At 37.7% G+C, this 16,552-nt stretch overlaps 1 pseudogene; it reads right to left on the bottom strand.

Annotated features, from left to right (window-relative positions):
* Positions 1–7,115: 7,115 nt before the first annotated feature.
* Positions 7,116–8,407, bottom strand: LOC118974421 (histone-binding protein RBBP4-like; annotated as a pseudogene).
* Positions 8,408–16,552: the final 8,145 nt, after the last annotated feature.

Genomic DNA, 16,552 nt, shown 5'->3' with positions numbered 1-16,552 from the left:
GAGTTATTTGGGGGGACCATTTTGTAAACTATATGATTGCCTAACCACCATGCTGCACACCTGAAACTAATATAAACTAATGTGGAATATCAACTATAACTGTAAATCGCTTGATTTTTTTTGAAAAAAGGTGTTTATTGGTGAACTGAGGTATAAGGTTTTTCAAAGGGAAGAGTCTAGATCTACATGCCTTCTGCACAAAGCAGTTAACAGCATTGGGTTGTTTTTGAAATTTCTGGCAGATTTCCAAGAAGGAAAATCTACTTGTCTATCTAAGGGAAAAAATCATGTGTGTCCTGGAGACAATGTAGGCAGCAGACTTGAGAACAAGCCATCACACTGATGATTTCAGTCTATACCCTAGGTGCTCAGAAAGGAGAGCCGAGGGGTTCCCTGTGCCCGGGGTGAACCTTGCATGGTGGAAGGGAGATGATGCAAAGTCCAGTTCACGCAGAGCCTTGGCACAGGTCCAGAGAAAAGGGCTCTGCAGGAAGTGAAACAGAACGGTTTATAAAGTGACAGGAAGCTTTTGGAAAAAGCAAAGTTGCCATGAGAGGCATTTGAAACATAAAATTTTACTTTTGTGAGGCATATGGTATTTTAGTAAAGAAATAGGCAAAGTAGACAGTAAATTTACAATGATGAGGCGCCCACGTATTATCAGTGGTAGCATCTGATTTCTTACTGCATAAAGGGAGCTGGATATGAGGCTTTTCTCTAAAGCTTTCGCTAGGGCAGACCCAGCACAGATTGTGCATCCAGCACTCTCCCTGCTCTGGGAGGAGCCCCCTTACCAGCACAGACAGATCGGGACACCTATTGCCCCCTTGCTGTCCACACACTTTACACCATTGTCAGATCGCCCCCATCAGGCCATTCCCGGATAGCCTCCTCAGCTTCTCACCTTTACTGCTTCCCCATCCACATTGAACTCTCGAAGTTCTCAGCGCCATGGAACACAGTACAGCTCTCCACTTTGCAATGTGATAGGAAGAGCAGGGCAACCATAGGCTCATAGTTGGAGTAGCTGCGATCATTTTTACCACTCAGTGTACAAAGTAGCTCACTATTTACCACACCTGAGCAAATAGCTAACCGGGCGTGGCGCACACAGCATCCCAGGCCATGGGGGCCAACTCTACTTGCAAACGGTTGACTTAAGCCAAAAGCCGGACCATAGATCCTTTCTCCTCCTAGGAAACAACAAGGCTTTTCAAGTAGTTCACCACATGTGGGCATACAAGTGATATCTGTAGCTCATATAGATATTTTTTGTTTAATATATATATATATATATATTTCAAGTTTTTAAGACACAACACATTTCTCTTAAATGGAAAATGAGAATGGAAATCAAGTCCATCTATTTTGAAAAGTCACAGAAAATAAACTCCAACCGATAAAAAGAAAGCTAAGATTTTGATAAAAGATGAATGTAGGCTTCTGTTTTTTATAAGTTATTGCTTTTGCAGAAAGAGAAAAGTGTGTATGACGTTTTGGGGAAATGCTTTATTAAGAGTTATGTTTTCAAGGGGATGGACTCACATGAACAAGTATAAAGGACACATGGACAATAACTAAGGTGGGGAGTGGAAATGGGAGAGAGGTGGGGAGCACTGGGCAGCGGCGGGGCGGGCAGGGCTGGGAATACAAGACAGAAAACTGTACTTGAACAAGAATTTTAAAAAAAAGAGTTATGTTTTCATTGAAGAATAGATTAGTGAATACGGTAATCTATAAAATGTAGGTTAAACAATAATCGCCATACAGAAAACTGGTATGTACTAACTGACACTGTTAAGAAAAAAAGCTAAAATTATGTTTTTAAGTTATTAATTATATGTTGGTTTATATTTCACTTGCTCATCAACTCTGATTTTCATGAGTGCATTTGTTAGAGCAAGGCTCTTTATGGTGATGTTTGGAATTGGGGTCTTATGGAGATCACTGGGGTTAGATGAGATCACGTGCATGGGGGAGCTGGTCCTAAGAGACAACTGCACTTTAAGAAGAGACACCAGATATCAGGATGATCATTTTCTAAGTTATATACATGTCTGATCATTATACTGTACACCTGAAACTAATATAATATTGCACGTCACCTGTAACTGAAAAAACAAGAAGAGACACCAGAAGTCCCTCTCTCTCCCTCTCTCCCTCTCTCCCTCTCTCCCTCTCTCCCCCTCTAACCCTCTGCCATCTGCAACCCAAGGGAACAAACAGCATTCTCACCAGAAACCAACCATGCTGGCACCCCGAACTTAGGCTTCCAGCCTCCAGAACTGTGAGAAATGAATTCCTCTTGTTTAAGCCAGTCTATGGTATTTTGTTACGACAGCCAAATCAGACTAAGACATTAATCCACAGTGTGTATTCTCAGAGCTTCTCAGTTGTTCCAGTGATGTCTTTTACAGCTGGATCCGACCTAAAATGATACATTAGTTCAGGATCCAACCTAAAAGGATACATTATAGGTTAGTTGTCATATTTCTTTAATCTCCTTTAATCTGGAACATTTCCTCTTTTTTTATCTTTCCTGACCTTGACATTTTTTAAGAATACAAGTCAATTACTTCATAGAATGTCCTTTGATTTGAGTTTGTCTAATCGGTTAGATTAGAGTTCTTCATTGTTAGATTCAGATTATTCATTTGCTATGATTAGACTGACTACATTATTTGCTGCAGCAGGACCACCATGTAAATGATGGCTTGTCCTTCTCATCATCTTATGTGAAAGTATTTAATGAGGGTAGTCCCAGGATTGACGATTGCTTTGGCATCTGCCAGGATTCTCCACTGAAAAGTTGTTATTTTTTCAGTGGCCCACCCCTTCTCCACCAAAAAAATGAAGGATTATTCCCAGCAATTGGCATTTGCATCATCCCTAGGTCTGGACATATTCACTACAGGGAAATAAGAGGACTTAATGTTAAAAGCATCCTGGGCCTAAGTCTCCCAACAGTTATTAAATATGACCTTAGGAAACAACAACTTTATAATTTAAAGAAATTATACCGGACAAGTAAATTTGATTTAAAATCCCTAAATTAAAAATCATATATTAGGACAGTACTTCCAGACAAAAAAATAGAGATTCATAATTTGACACAAGGCATTTTTTTCTACTTTATCTTCCTAACTAAAGATCTAAATGAGGTGGTAATTTATTTTATTTTTTATTTTTTACTTTCATGTAATAGTAGGTCCTAATTTTGTGTAAATATAAAATACCCATATCTAGTGCAAATGTTGAACTCACAAATCAACCTTTTTGGTATAATTCAGGGCTCACAAAACTGAACCTTCCAAATATGGTACACTTCTCAAGAATAATCCAAAGATTCACCTTTAGAATCATTGTGCCTGCCTTATTCCTGGCCTTATGACTTTTGCCAAGTCACAGAGTCATAGAATTTTAGTCTGGTAGATACTTCAAACTTATCCACTCCTACTTTTCCATTCTATACTCACTTCTAAAGGAATTATTTATTATGACAACTTTAAAAGGCAGAGACTGTTGAGAATCTTGTATTACTTGAATACAATTATTTCAGTCCCTATCATAAGGTTGTAAGTTAATCAGCTTTAAGTGAGTATGTCAATCAAACATTCATTTAGTTTACTGATTGAGTGCTGACTGTGCACCAGAAACTGTGTACATGCTATAAACGTGGCACCCTGGCTGGTCGTGGTAAGGGATCACGGACAGAAGCAGGAAGACCAGGCAGGAGGCTATTTCAACACTAGCCTAAGCGAAACATAGGTGTGCCATGTGCTGGGACAATAAGTGAGGTGGTAGGTTAGTTGATTTAGATATGTTTTGTTAGAAACCACAGAATGTGGTTTCTGTGGTTTCTGCAGATGGAATATGGAATGTGAGGAAAAGAAAGAAGTCAAAGATGACTTCAGAATTGTATTTGCTTTTTAGCTCAAAAAAGTGAAAGAATAAAACTGCCTTTCATATTGGACGGGAAAAACTAAAAGAGAATAGATTTGGAGTAGGAAAGGAGTCAATTGTATTTTTGTGAGTGTGATAATTTTGAGATGAGCATTCTTTTTCAAAGCAGAGATGTGTAATAATTCCAAGTGGACAACTTACATAGAGTTCAATGGAGAGATCAAGACTGGAGAAGTCATTAGCTTATAAATAAGATAGTATAGCAGCAGACTAGTACCCCAAGGTGTATTTTAATTCCACATTTATTGAAGCCTTACTGTGTGCCAGCAAATATTCTCAGTGCCTTAGATGTTTTCATTTACTTAGTTCTCACAGCAATCCCATCCAATCAAGAAAGTGCTTTAATTATTATAACTTGCAAATGAATCAACTAAAAGCAGAGACCGTGTGGTGTATCCTAAGAGTCATTGCTAGTGAATATCCAAGCAGGATTTGAATCTCAGCAGCCTGAATCCATAGTCTTATTCTGAACCTTTATACTGTTCTTATTGTGTGATATAATTCTGCCCCCTAAAAACTTATGATATAGTTGAATAAATAAAAGTAACACATATGAAAAACTAAAGGTTAGTTAGGGATGAACGTATCTTGGCATTCATTATAAGGCAAAGGAGTTTAAAATATATGTGAACTTCTAAGAAAATAGGACACAGCTGTAATTAGCTGCTTCATTATGATTACATTATATACAGGCGTAAAGAATTTAGCAGGTTCCATAGATATACAGTAGATATATCTACTGGGTATTATATATATCATGATATATATAGATATAGATATATAGATATATCATGGGTATTATCAGCTCATAATGGCTAATCATTTAGATATTATACATACCTTGCCCTACTGCATAGGTCTTTTGTAAATCTCATTGTCTTTCAAGTCTTTCATAATTATCCTTCATCATATAGCAGTCAAGACTGCTACTTGAAAAAGGTTCATTTGATTAACTCCTTGTTTTCTAAGTAGACAGTTATATCCATGTTCACTTCATTCTACATAATAAGCAAGAACTTAGGGTGTTGTGAGAATCTTAATGAACTAAACAGATACTTATTGAGAACCAAAATTGACAGTGATAATGTACTTAGCCCTTTGAGAATGTCTTGGCCCCCAAATTTTGCAAATTCTCTGCCAGCTTGTGGTCATTAATTTCTCTCCTTTGAACAACCAAAGGGCGGGAAGTGGGTTGGAGGTAGTTTGGGGGTAAAATGGAGACAACTGTACTTGAAAAAATTGCTGTAGGCACACGGGTTGAAAGTTGCTGGTCTAGGCTGTTGTAAACAGGACAGCGCCAGCAACAGGGATGGCTTTTCAAGTGGTCATACTGTTCTGTTCTCGGTCCAAATGATGGTTACAGAGTCTGTGCTCATCATGAAATTTCACCAGCTGTATGTTTATGATTTATAAATTGTGCACTTTCCTCATGAATCTTAAAAAAATAATAATTAAAAATTAAAATTTTTAACCTTAAAAAACAAAAAGTGGAACAGAAGTTTCTAACTTCCTGATGAGGAAGTACTTTTACTTTTCCTATACAAGGATGATCACCTAACTTCTGTACCCCAGCTTTTAAATACTGCCTTTGCTGATGGTGCTGAAAGTTTGTGTTGTGAGAATAGACTCCCCAGAAATATTTTTCTAACTCAAAGAATGATTCGAGCAACAGGAGCAATGAATGTTTCTCCTGAGCTCTGCATCACTGTTCAGCGTGGCCCATTGAGCAAACCCAGCCCATCACCTGTTTTTGTATGACCTATGAGCAAACAATGGCTTTTCTATTTCTAAATGGTTGAAAAATCAAAAGAAAAATAATATTTTATGATATTGGGAAATTATATAAAATTCACATCTCAGTGACCATAAAAAATGTTTGGTAGAACATGCTTATCCACTAACACATTTTCTATGGCTATCTTTGCACTTTACAACAGTACAGTTTAGTATTTGTGACAGAGACCATATGTCCTGTAAATGCTTGTCCTTTACAAAAAAATTTCCAACCTCAGCTCTTTATCCCTGAAAAAAAAATCAGCCATGTACACTTTAAAATATAAAAAAGCTATTTAGTATTTTACTTTGGTCCTTGACAGTAGATCATAGTGCTATGTGGCAGAGCCTAGGCACAGTAAGAGGACCATCTTTATCAATGAGTCACAAAATAGAACAGCATTGAAACAAACCAATAAGTCATCATAAATATTTTTCATTTGATGGCCATCTTAAAAGAGGGCCAAATCAGAGTTACCATTTGACTGCTTTTTCTTTTTAATGTAGAAAAGCAATTTATTCCATTATAGGCTCTTACACAGTTAGTCATGGAGAATAACAGAATAACCTGAAACAGGTTACCCAAAACAGATGGTCTCAAACTAGTGGTCAAGGATGAGCTCCTAAAAAAAAAGGCAACTCTCATCCAGGATTAATTTCATTTTAAAAACAAATTCAAGCTATTGATTCTTTCTTCCCAGCTTGACAGTCTATCTGTGGTATAACTGTCAGGTAAAAACATACATCGTTACAAGTTGGTTGTCCCAAGTTTTTTTAAAAAAAACTATTTCACAGAAAGGAAATAGATAATGTGAAAACAGCTCAAGAAATACATTAATAAGCACAAATATATGGGGAATGAGGAATATATCGTTTTGACTTAACAAACTAAGAGGAGACTGGCCTACCGAGGAACACGTGCATCCTTGAAAGTCAGGTGTGAAGATTTTTAAAGTAGCAGTTTGTATGACTTGGGTCTCCCCTAATTCCTGAATAGACAAACATCTTGCAGTACTTGTACTTCATGGTTCAGACACCTGTCTCACTCATTACTTACTTACTTCTAGCCCTTACTTAAATGAGTTTGAAAATTTGGGGATATAGCATTAGAAGAAAAGTAAAATAACCATGCACAATAGTCCCCTTTCCGTGGCTACTTTATATCTTTGTTACTAGAAAATTCCTGAAGAAATTTTAAATATAAACCTGTGGCTTTGCTGAATCAAGTCCCCTGGTTAATATTTAGAAAACACCCTCAGTTTAGGCTACTAGCATTGTTGATGATACCTATTACAGAGGGATGGCTGAATGAAGTCTGTGTATCAAAACCAGTGTTAAATCATCAGGGTTGAGAGGGAAAAGGGGGAGTCTAAAATCACAAGAAATGCAGATGTATTTAAGATCCCTGTGCTTCTGTACCCATGCTTCCTTCAGGGTCTTCATCATTATAAATGTTCTCTGCCATTTGCCACACTTGCATGATATTGTCTTCTGATGCAGAACAGATCACCATCACCCTAGGTTCATTGGAATTACAGGAGAAATCAGATATATCTGCAGTGCAACCACCATGAATAAATAACAAGTCTGGTGACCCATTTTCTGCATCTTCCAGGGATTGTTCCTCTCCAATTTTACTTAAATCCCAGACATTCAGTTTTTAAGCAGTACCACTGGAAGCCAAATAGTCTCATCGTGAAGTGACTACTGATCCTGGAATATTTCACCCTTATATGATTCAAAGGAATGCAACTTAAGTTTCAGATTTCTTAGACCCCACAAGGCAACAGTGGGATCTTATCAGCTGATCCTGTGGCAATCATGAACTCACTGTAAGAATTGAAAGAAAGGCAGTTCACAGCAATGGGAACATCAACTGAGTGGCTTGGATTGGAAGCATTGCTTGAACAAGTGTCCCAGATCCTAAGTTTCTGCTTATCAGCAACTGACCTGAACAGAGACTCATGAAGCAGATGCCAGGAAACATCTTCTACTGCTGTGTGCCCTGTAAAGATGATGTTTGCATCCACAGCTTTTCCTTCCTGTGGATCAGCACTGATGTCCCATAGGCAGAAGGTGCGGTCATCTGAAGCACTAAGTAAGTGCCCACTGAGACTTGGGTTCCAAGAAATTCCATTGCTTTCCTTCTGGGTTGTAATGAGATGGAAGCCTGGGTTGCACTCCCCAGAAGGGTCTGGTTTAGGAAGACGTTTTGTAGAGTCAAAACCAAGAACATCAGTGTATGGAGTCTTTGTTGCAATGACGCAAGGGTTCTGTGGCATATAATGTGCCCTGTTTACTTCTCCTTTGTGGTTGATTTTGACTTCTATTTCAATTTTTCCACCAACAGAGCTCAAACCTCCAAATTCTCCTTTCTCACTATGGTAGGGTGAAGCATCTAGCTGAGCATCATTATTAGGGAGCTGCATACCAGCTATCACAAGGTGGTTGTGTTCATCTAATTTGTGCGTCCCCAGGACAAGTCGATGAATGCTGAAATCTTCCCTTTCTGGTCTGGTTACATCTGGAAGCCACTGTGCAGTAAAGCTGGGCCACTCCAAAGCATATAGGTCATCACCAAATCGTAAAGACGTGTTTTTCCATAGTTTGTATTTTTGTTGATCACATATTCTTCTACAGCATCATCAAAGGCTGCCTTCTAGTCGGCCATGTGGCAGGCAGGGAAGCCAAGGGGACTCTGAAGTCTACCCTTGCAGAGGGGTGGGGAGTCTAGGGATGCTTGGTGTGTGCACGTGGCCTCTATTGTTTCCGACTGCTTTTAAATGACTTTTCTTCACTCTTCCTTCAAGTGAGCTCATTCTTAAATGTCCCATATGGAGAATTCCAGAGCTGTTTACATGCATCAGTGTGGGACAGTTCCTGTGGAAGAATATGGAGAAGTTCTAAGGACAGAGCTATTGGGCATAACAAAAGCAAGATGATAATTCTATAATTACATAAGACTTTGACTAGTCACAATACAGAGTTCAACTATCTGTTGTCATCCCCATAACTTAAGTTGGCAAACTAAGAATATTTGTACTTAGTTAAATGAGGAAACTGAGCCCCGAACACTATTATTGTATCATGAAAAACAAAGGTTTGGAGTCAGAGTTCCTGACTTCCTTCCAAGTCAGCTCTGTAAGCAACAGCATCTCTTACCAGAATTGGAAGTGAGAACCCTTACCCAGCTAACCTCTTTGGGATGTTTGTTGTAAGATCAAATGAGATACGCATAACAATGCTCTGAAAACTCTATAACATACTGTATAAAAAATAAAAGAAAGAGAAAAAAGGAAAATAACTCACGTAGATCAAATAACTCTTGGATAACTGGTATCCTGCCTTCCAGCCCCGTGTTCATCCCCACTAGCTAGTGAAGGTGAAAATGAGAACCATTTCCCATGGGAGCCCACGCTCTTGGTCATCAAACATTTTAAGCTTAGCAGGATGAGTTTCACACCAGAGCGACCTGAGATCCACAACCACATTGCTCTCATCTATTTCCTCTAGCAAGTAGGAAGACAAAAGCTTTCTACCCATGGTAACAAATACCACCCAGTCGAGATTTTGTTTAACACAGCTGCTAATATCATGAGTGTCAAAATAACAGTGTCCAGGTGCCAATCAATCTGTATTCTTTTTACAAGTTGCAAATTTACTCTACTGAATAATATAATTGATAAAATCACCATATCTTTGGACTTCAGTGAATTGTTTGTATGATGATGTTGTTCTTCATTACACGCCTGAATGCACTCATTAAGCTCAGAGTTAACAATAAGCCTAAAAAAGCACAAAAACCTGCATCTGAACCAGCAGAAAACCCCCATTTCACCCACCCCAGGATCTGCCAGGTCTGGTCCTCCCCAAGAAGAATGTTCCAAGCATCGTATCTACAGTTCATATTCGAGGTGATTTAACTTTCTGATATTTAGTGAGGAATGAGAGCTGCATATTCTTGACTATAAACATAAACCTGAGATAGGAAGACCTTTAAATTGAGAATTTACCTATTTTTCAAGGTTTTACACCTTTTGCCTGCACTGTTTAGAAGCCTAAGCTCATTTTCAAACTCATTTTCCCTCGGATTGTGTATTACCTTGCCTTAGCACAGCACTACATTCCTGGATACTTCTGAGGGGTTTTAATAATCTCTTTGTTGTCTGAGAGCAAATGATGTGCCCAGCTGGTCTGACAAGGGCTCTGCACAAGGTTTAATGCAGATTTATCTCTGTTGTAAAGATAGCTTCTGAGCCACATTTGGCTGGCATAACCATTCGGAGATATCCTCTCCCCATTTTTCAACTGGATTGGTTAGGTATTTTTTATTGAGTTGTATGAGTTTCTTATATATTTTGGGTATCAATCCCTTATTCTATAAAAATACATCATTTGGAAATATATTCTCCAAGTCCATAGGTTGCTTTTTTGTTTTGTTGAAGGTTCCCTTGGTTATGCAGAAGGAAATGATGTAGTCCCATTTGTTTATGTTTTTAATTGTTTGCCTTCCCCACTCAAGGGGATACGTCCAAAAAATATTACTCAGACTAACATCAGATAGAAAGCACTTCCTACGCTTTCTTCTAGGAATTAGATGGTTTTAGGCCTTATTTTTACGGTTTAAACTCATTTGGGGTTTATTTTTCTAGATGATATAAAAGAGTGGTCCAGTTTTATCTTTTTTGCATGTGTCTGCCCAGTTTTCCCAACACCACTTGTTGAAGAGATTGTAATTACATGTGTATATTTTTACCTCCTTTGTTAGATTAATTAACTGTTTAAGCAAGCATTTATTTCTGGGCTCTTTATTCTGTCCCTTTGATATATGTGTCTGTTTTTGTGCCTATACCATATTATTTTGATTGTTATTGCTTAGTAGTATAGTTTGAGGTCAGGGAGTCCACTTGAAAAGGGCAGAGAACATGAACACAATATCATAGGAAGTTTACATGGTGACAGATGATTACTAAAATTGTGGGGCGATCACATTATAAAGTATAAAAATATTGAATCACTATACTGTACGCCTGAAAGTAATACAAGTAACATAGGGTTTTATACCAACTCTAGTTAAATATAGCCCTGGTAAGTGTGGCTCAGTTGGTTGGGCATTGTCCTGTAAAGCAAAAGGTCACCAGTTTGATTCCCAGCCAGGGCACATACCTGGGTTTCAGGTTTGGTCCTGGTCAGGGCACATACGAGACAACCAGTCAATATTTCCCTCACTCATTGATGTTTCTCTCCCTCTCTTTCTCCCTCTCTTCCCTCTTGTCTAGAAATAAATAAAATCTTTTAAAAATAACTTTAAAGTATGTCCACAATTCCACAGTTCCATTCCTAATGGAAAATGAGGGGTCCAAGCAAGGGTTTGTTTTTCCGGGTTCTCAATGTTTAAACAAAATATGTTCACTAATTCATTCACCAAATATGTATTCTGGATCCTGGAGATGAAAAATGAATAAAATAAACAAGGCCCCTGTATCTGTGATTCTCACATTGGTGGTGGTTGATGGAGAGAAACAAATAACGAACAGAGCATCTAGCATATTAGGTTTTTAATAATATGTATAGTATAACATGGTATTATGAAGGGCTTAGGAGAAAGTATGATTTGAGAACAGAGCCTAGTGGTAAATGGAGTTGGAAATCCTATCGTATCTAGAGTGCTCTGGTCACTATTAATAATGCTGTCCAGTACTTCTGTTTCTCCTCTTCTCCCCAAACACTGGAGGGTACATTTCCCATATTTTAAAAATTGTATGTTCTTAGCACATTGGTCTATGTTTATCTCTATCTAAAAGATAAAGGCTAAGGGGCTATCCATACCCATGTACCTGACTTATTTTGACAAGTAATACAAAATTGGGTCTCCTTTCCCCTTTTCAGGAGGAACAACAGAGACATTTTAAAACTTTTTAATAGAGGAAGGATGTTGTCACATGTTGGTTTCAAAGAAAACAATATAAAAGTATGATTTTACCAATTACCCAAATGAAAAACCTCTCTCCCCCATTCTTCTTCCCAGGAACATACATGATAGTAGAAAGATCTGGAAGTCTTATGACAAAGACCTTATGCCTATTTGATAAATTCTAAAGTAATCTATTTATTAGGCCCATCATTGCCCAAATATTTGACCATTGGTCCCCCCCCCCTTTACATCTATTAGTATTCCTCATATTATAAAAATTCTTCCAATTTACTGGGTTCCATTATGTTTGTGCTGGGCATTTTCACTGCATGTGCCATATTTTGAGTCAATGTACTTCAACTAAATGTACATTATTCAGGTAATGTAGACAGTTTGGCTAGCTAAAAACAGCTAGAAAGTTTTCTGGAATTGAAGAAATTGTTTAATTCTCAACAACTAGGAAAGAACTTAGCTCTCCAAGGAGAAAATGAAGCTCAATAAAGCTGGAAACAGACACAAATGTGTCTGTCCAGAATGAAAGGAAGATTTCCATGGGGAAAATGCTCTTATAACTAGAAATTAGCCTTCTCTTTCTGACAGCTAAGTACTGTATTTTGAAGCATTCTCTTTAGGAGGACTGGAATCACTATGGCTATTACATCCTTTTAGCGGAGAAATGATGCATGGAAAGGTAAAGATGGAGAGGAAACAGGCTGACTGGTCCTATCTAATCAAAAGCTGTCATCTAATTCAACACATTCCTAGTGATAGGATGGTGTCAGGCTGGTTTGGGGATAGGGAAAGGGTGTTCCGAAGCATGCGTCTCCCAGTCAGGAGTTCTCTCCGCCATCACCCACTCTCCTACATTTAGTCACAGTTTTTCTTTTTAGGAGAACCAAAATTTTTCATACACAAATTAAATATAATGCTTTTCCTCATATATAGGGTTTCTCCTAGAAATATGTTATATTCTTTTTATTGTTGAATATCTCACTGATTGTTGCAATACAAGAGCACCAAATTATAAATCTAAGCATTACTTATCATTTTTTTCATGCTTTCCCCTTTTTTGTCATTTCAGGAATGATTTTGTCCTCATTAATTTATTCTAAAACAATACCACACAGCTTGAATTTTTCAACTTCTAAATCCTGAAAATAACTGCTTCAGTTTTAGTTTTTCCCACTGCAACAGTCAAATCAGGTTAAAAATGCACATGTACGTAAGTGACTTTGACATCAAGATATTATCTGGCTATTAAACACTCATAGCTCTGTGTTTTCTAAGCATTGACTGTTTATCCACATACAAGGTACCAAGGTTGAAACTCTGCTGAAAATAGACATTTTGAAATAATTAATTTTCTGCCACTGGCTTTATTCCTATTATAACTTTCAGTTCCTCCAAGGTTGATACTGGTTAGTCCCAAGTGCAGTGCCAGCTGTCCTTCTTATCTTCCTGTAATGCCATCCTGCCAATTTCTCATAATTATGTGGTGTCCTAGGCCCAGCTTAGCTTGATCAAGTGCCTGCTAAATTTTCTTTGCAGCCAGTGGCATGAACTATACAAAGGTCTATCAAAAACTACTTAGGGGAACTGCAGCTTTTACCTAAGTCCTAAAGCAAGTTTTCCTTCTTTGTGACTAAAAGAGAGACTACAATGTCAGTTCCACAGAAATTTCCACTTGAGGAAGTAAAACTGAACCTGTAACCTTCACTGTCCCGAGGACCTAGCTTTGTGACCAGCCTGCTCCCATTGGTGCCACGTTGCCTAGAGAGGAAATGGGCATATGTGTTCCTACGTGACAACAGGGAGAAGGTCCTTAGTGCTGTCACTCCTGACTTTCCAGAAAAATGGTCCTGTTATCTGCCTCTATCATAATCATACTCGTGTAAAATTATGAAATATCTCCAGCTGTCAGAGAGAGTTTATTTCGCCTCTTTCAGTTTTTCTCTCCTCTAGCAATTAGAAAGTCCCAGAAGAAACTTTCTGGGTTATGTCAAAGTCCCATTTGCCTCATTTATTTCTGTTGCTGTGACTTAAAAAGCTGTCCATCAATGCAAGGTGGTAAAACTGACCTCTACTAAATATATTGCACAAGCCTACTTCTTAGCCTGTGCCTCCATGCTGGCTTTTATTTTCTTTATTTTACAAGCTAATGTCCTTCCTTTTTAAAAAGGAAAGCCAAGCAAAATTTAGCATAACATTTTTAATAAAAGATAAACCTACTCATACAGGGTGATTCTATACAGATTTCTCTTATACAAACAAAGATGGGAATCTGGCCCAGAGTTTACTTCAGCTTCTTTATCTGTGATTTGGCCACAAGACCCTTGCCATTCATTTATGCAAATTGTCTGCTTTAGTAAATAAGAATACTGATTAGTTAAGTGATTTGCCTAAAATCCCATGATACGGTAAGGGCAAAGTAGACCTGGAAAGCAATTTTTCTTACTAGACAATATGTAATATTGATATTGCTGATCAAATTTTCTCACTGGAAGTTAATGAGGTACCTACCTTGGGAGAAAGAAAAGAATTGAATATGAAAAATTAGCACATTAACTTAGAAAATGTCAAAATAATTTAGCTATTATTTTTATGGTAAATACTATATGTGTGTATGTGTGTGTGTGTGTGTAACATAACATTGCTTGTTCGATGTTATAATTTCCTGGCCCTTTAGAGATAAATTAGTTTCCTTAGACAGAGAGATGGCATAGCCTTGGTGGAAGCTGTAGCACTTGGCACACACGCTCTCTCAGCCCCAAATGATTCTCTGGCAATATTAAATTGAATCTCCACAACAAACTGCATGAGTTGCTTTGCAACAGTTCACTAAGCAGCACCACAGGTAATAAAGATAGAACCAGTGGTAAAATCAAAAATGACAACAACCGGCTATATTATTTCAAAGCCAGTTTGTGGTGTTTTTAACATCTTTCCAGTCACAATACTCATTTTAATTTCCTGAATTCAAATACATCATGTTGACAATTTCTCAAAACCTTATTCAAATAGTAGATGATCTTACTGAACAACGAATATTTTGTTTCTTGCATTTGATGTTCTAATTTAATGAAGTATGACATATTATCTGGGTGATATCAAATCTGAAAAATACAGAAGACAACTTTTTATTTAATGATGAATAAAGTGACATTACTGTGACTAATATTTGAAACTTTTTTTTCTCTGAATATTAGTTGCTTGGTTACTTGGGGGCAGTAAGATTGTTTTAAAAATACCCTGACTGGGATGATATACAACATTAATTGATTTTTTTAAATTTTATTTTAAATGTTCAAGTACAGTTTTGTCTTTTACTCCTAGCCCAGCCCTCCCCACCTCCCTCCTATTTCCATCCCACCCTAGTTTTTGTCCATGTGTCCTTTATACTTGTTCCTGTAAACCCTTCCCCTTTTCCCCTAAAATTCCCCTGAAATTCCCTCCCATCTTCCTTCTGGTCACTGCCAGCCTGTTCTCTATTTCAGTGTCTTTGGTTATATTTTGCTTGCTTGTTTGTTTTGTTGTTTAGGTTCCTGTTAAAGGTGAGATCATATGGTATTTTTCTTTCACCACCTGGCTTATTTTGCTCAGCATAATGCTTTCCAGAGTAGACTCTGTGTAGAAGAGTCATTAATAAGAAACCCATTGTGATAGTTTGAGAAAATAACACCCATTCTTCCCACCCCCTTGAATCTATAATTTTTGCCACATAACTGTGTAGTACCCTCCATCCATAAATCAGGTTTCACACATGGCTTGCTTTGGCCAATGCATTGCAAACAGAGGGTTGGAATGGACTTATGCATCTGGGTTTGTCCTCTTGTCCTTCATTATTTCCATAAGAAACTTGCATTGACTGACCTGATGGTCCCAGAAACATCAAAGTCATGCTAAAGAAGTTCTTGGTGAATAAGTGCATAAATAAACAAATCTCTGTTCTATCCATGTCAAGTTAATTCCCATCTTCCTTCCAGAACTGATTACTTTCTCTCTGCAGTACACAGGTGCATGACTGGGTGGATGAACCACAGACAACTAAGTCAGCCCAGCCAGCTGCCACCTGACCCTCCAAATATGTGAACAAGCTAGCAGAGGTGCCTATCTCTGCTGATTCTAGAAACACAAATGGTAAATGCTTTTTGTATGCTACTAAAGTTTTGTGTATAATCATTTCATAGCAGATAGTGACAATAGTTGAATGATCCACCTGTGGATTTCTTTGTCCCTCTAAATCCCTTCAATATGTACACCCTGACTCCACTTGAGGACACCTTGCAGTCAAATAAGAAAGAAGAGTGCTATTCAATCACAGTCATGTTTCCAACACTGTGGGGGGATACATAAGAAAAACATGGGGTTCATGTCCTCAAGAAATTTATAATCTCATTTAGAGAGAAAATCTATATACCCACAAAAGATAATTTCTATCAATGTATCTTAACTAGAGGCTTATAGCAGCTTTACTGGAGTGCTTTAATCAAAAGATGCATATTTGCAGTGCCAGTCAAGACTTTCTGAATCTAAAACTTCTAGGGATTGGACCCAGAGATATATATTTTGGAAAAATCATTCCAGGGAATTCCAATGCCCTCGTTGGTTAAAAACAAATGGCAAGGGCTAAATAAAACACGTATATGTGAGTAAGTGCAATGAGGTATAGGAGAAGTTCAGGTCAGTAGAGTCTTGAGTTGTCACAAAAGTCTTAAGACATAGAGTCTGAAAAGGTTCTTAAAGAATGAAAGAATTTGAGAAAACAGAGAGGAGGTGGGAATCCAAGCAGAGAGAATGGAATCAGCTCTGGAAAGAAGATAGAAATTAATATGGCATGGATAGAACAGAGATTTATTTATTTATGCATTTACTCACCAAGAATTTATTTAACATTTATCACAT

Source organism: Sturnira hondurensis, unplaced genomic scaffold (assembly GCF_014824575.4).
Source record: "Sturnira hondurensis isolate 20B ecotype Veracruz unplaced genomic scaffold, ASM1482457v3 Scaffold0019428, whole genome shotgun sequence".
Taxonomy (NCBI): Eukaryota; Metazoa; Chordata; class Mammalia; order Chiroptera; family Phyllostomidae; genus Sturnira; species Sturnira hondurensis.
Note: the sequence above shows the minus strand (reverse complement) of the source record. Positions and strands in the feature narration are given on the sequence as shown.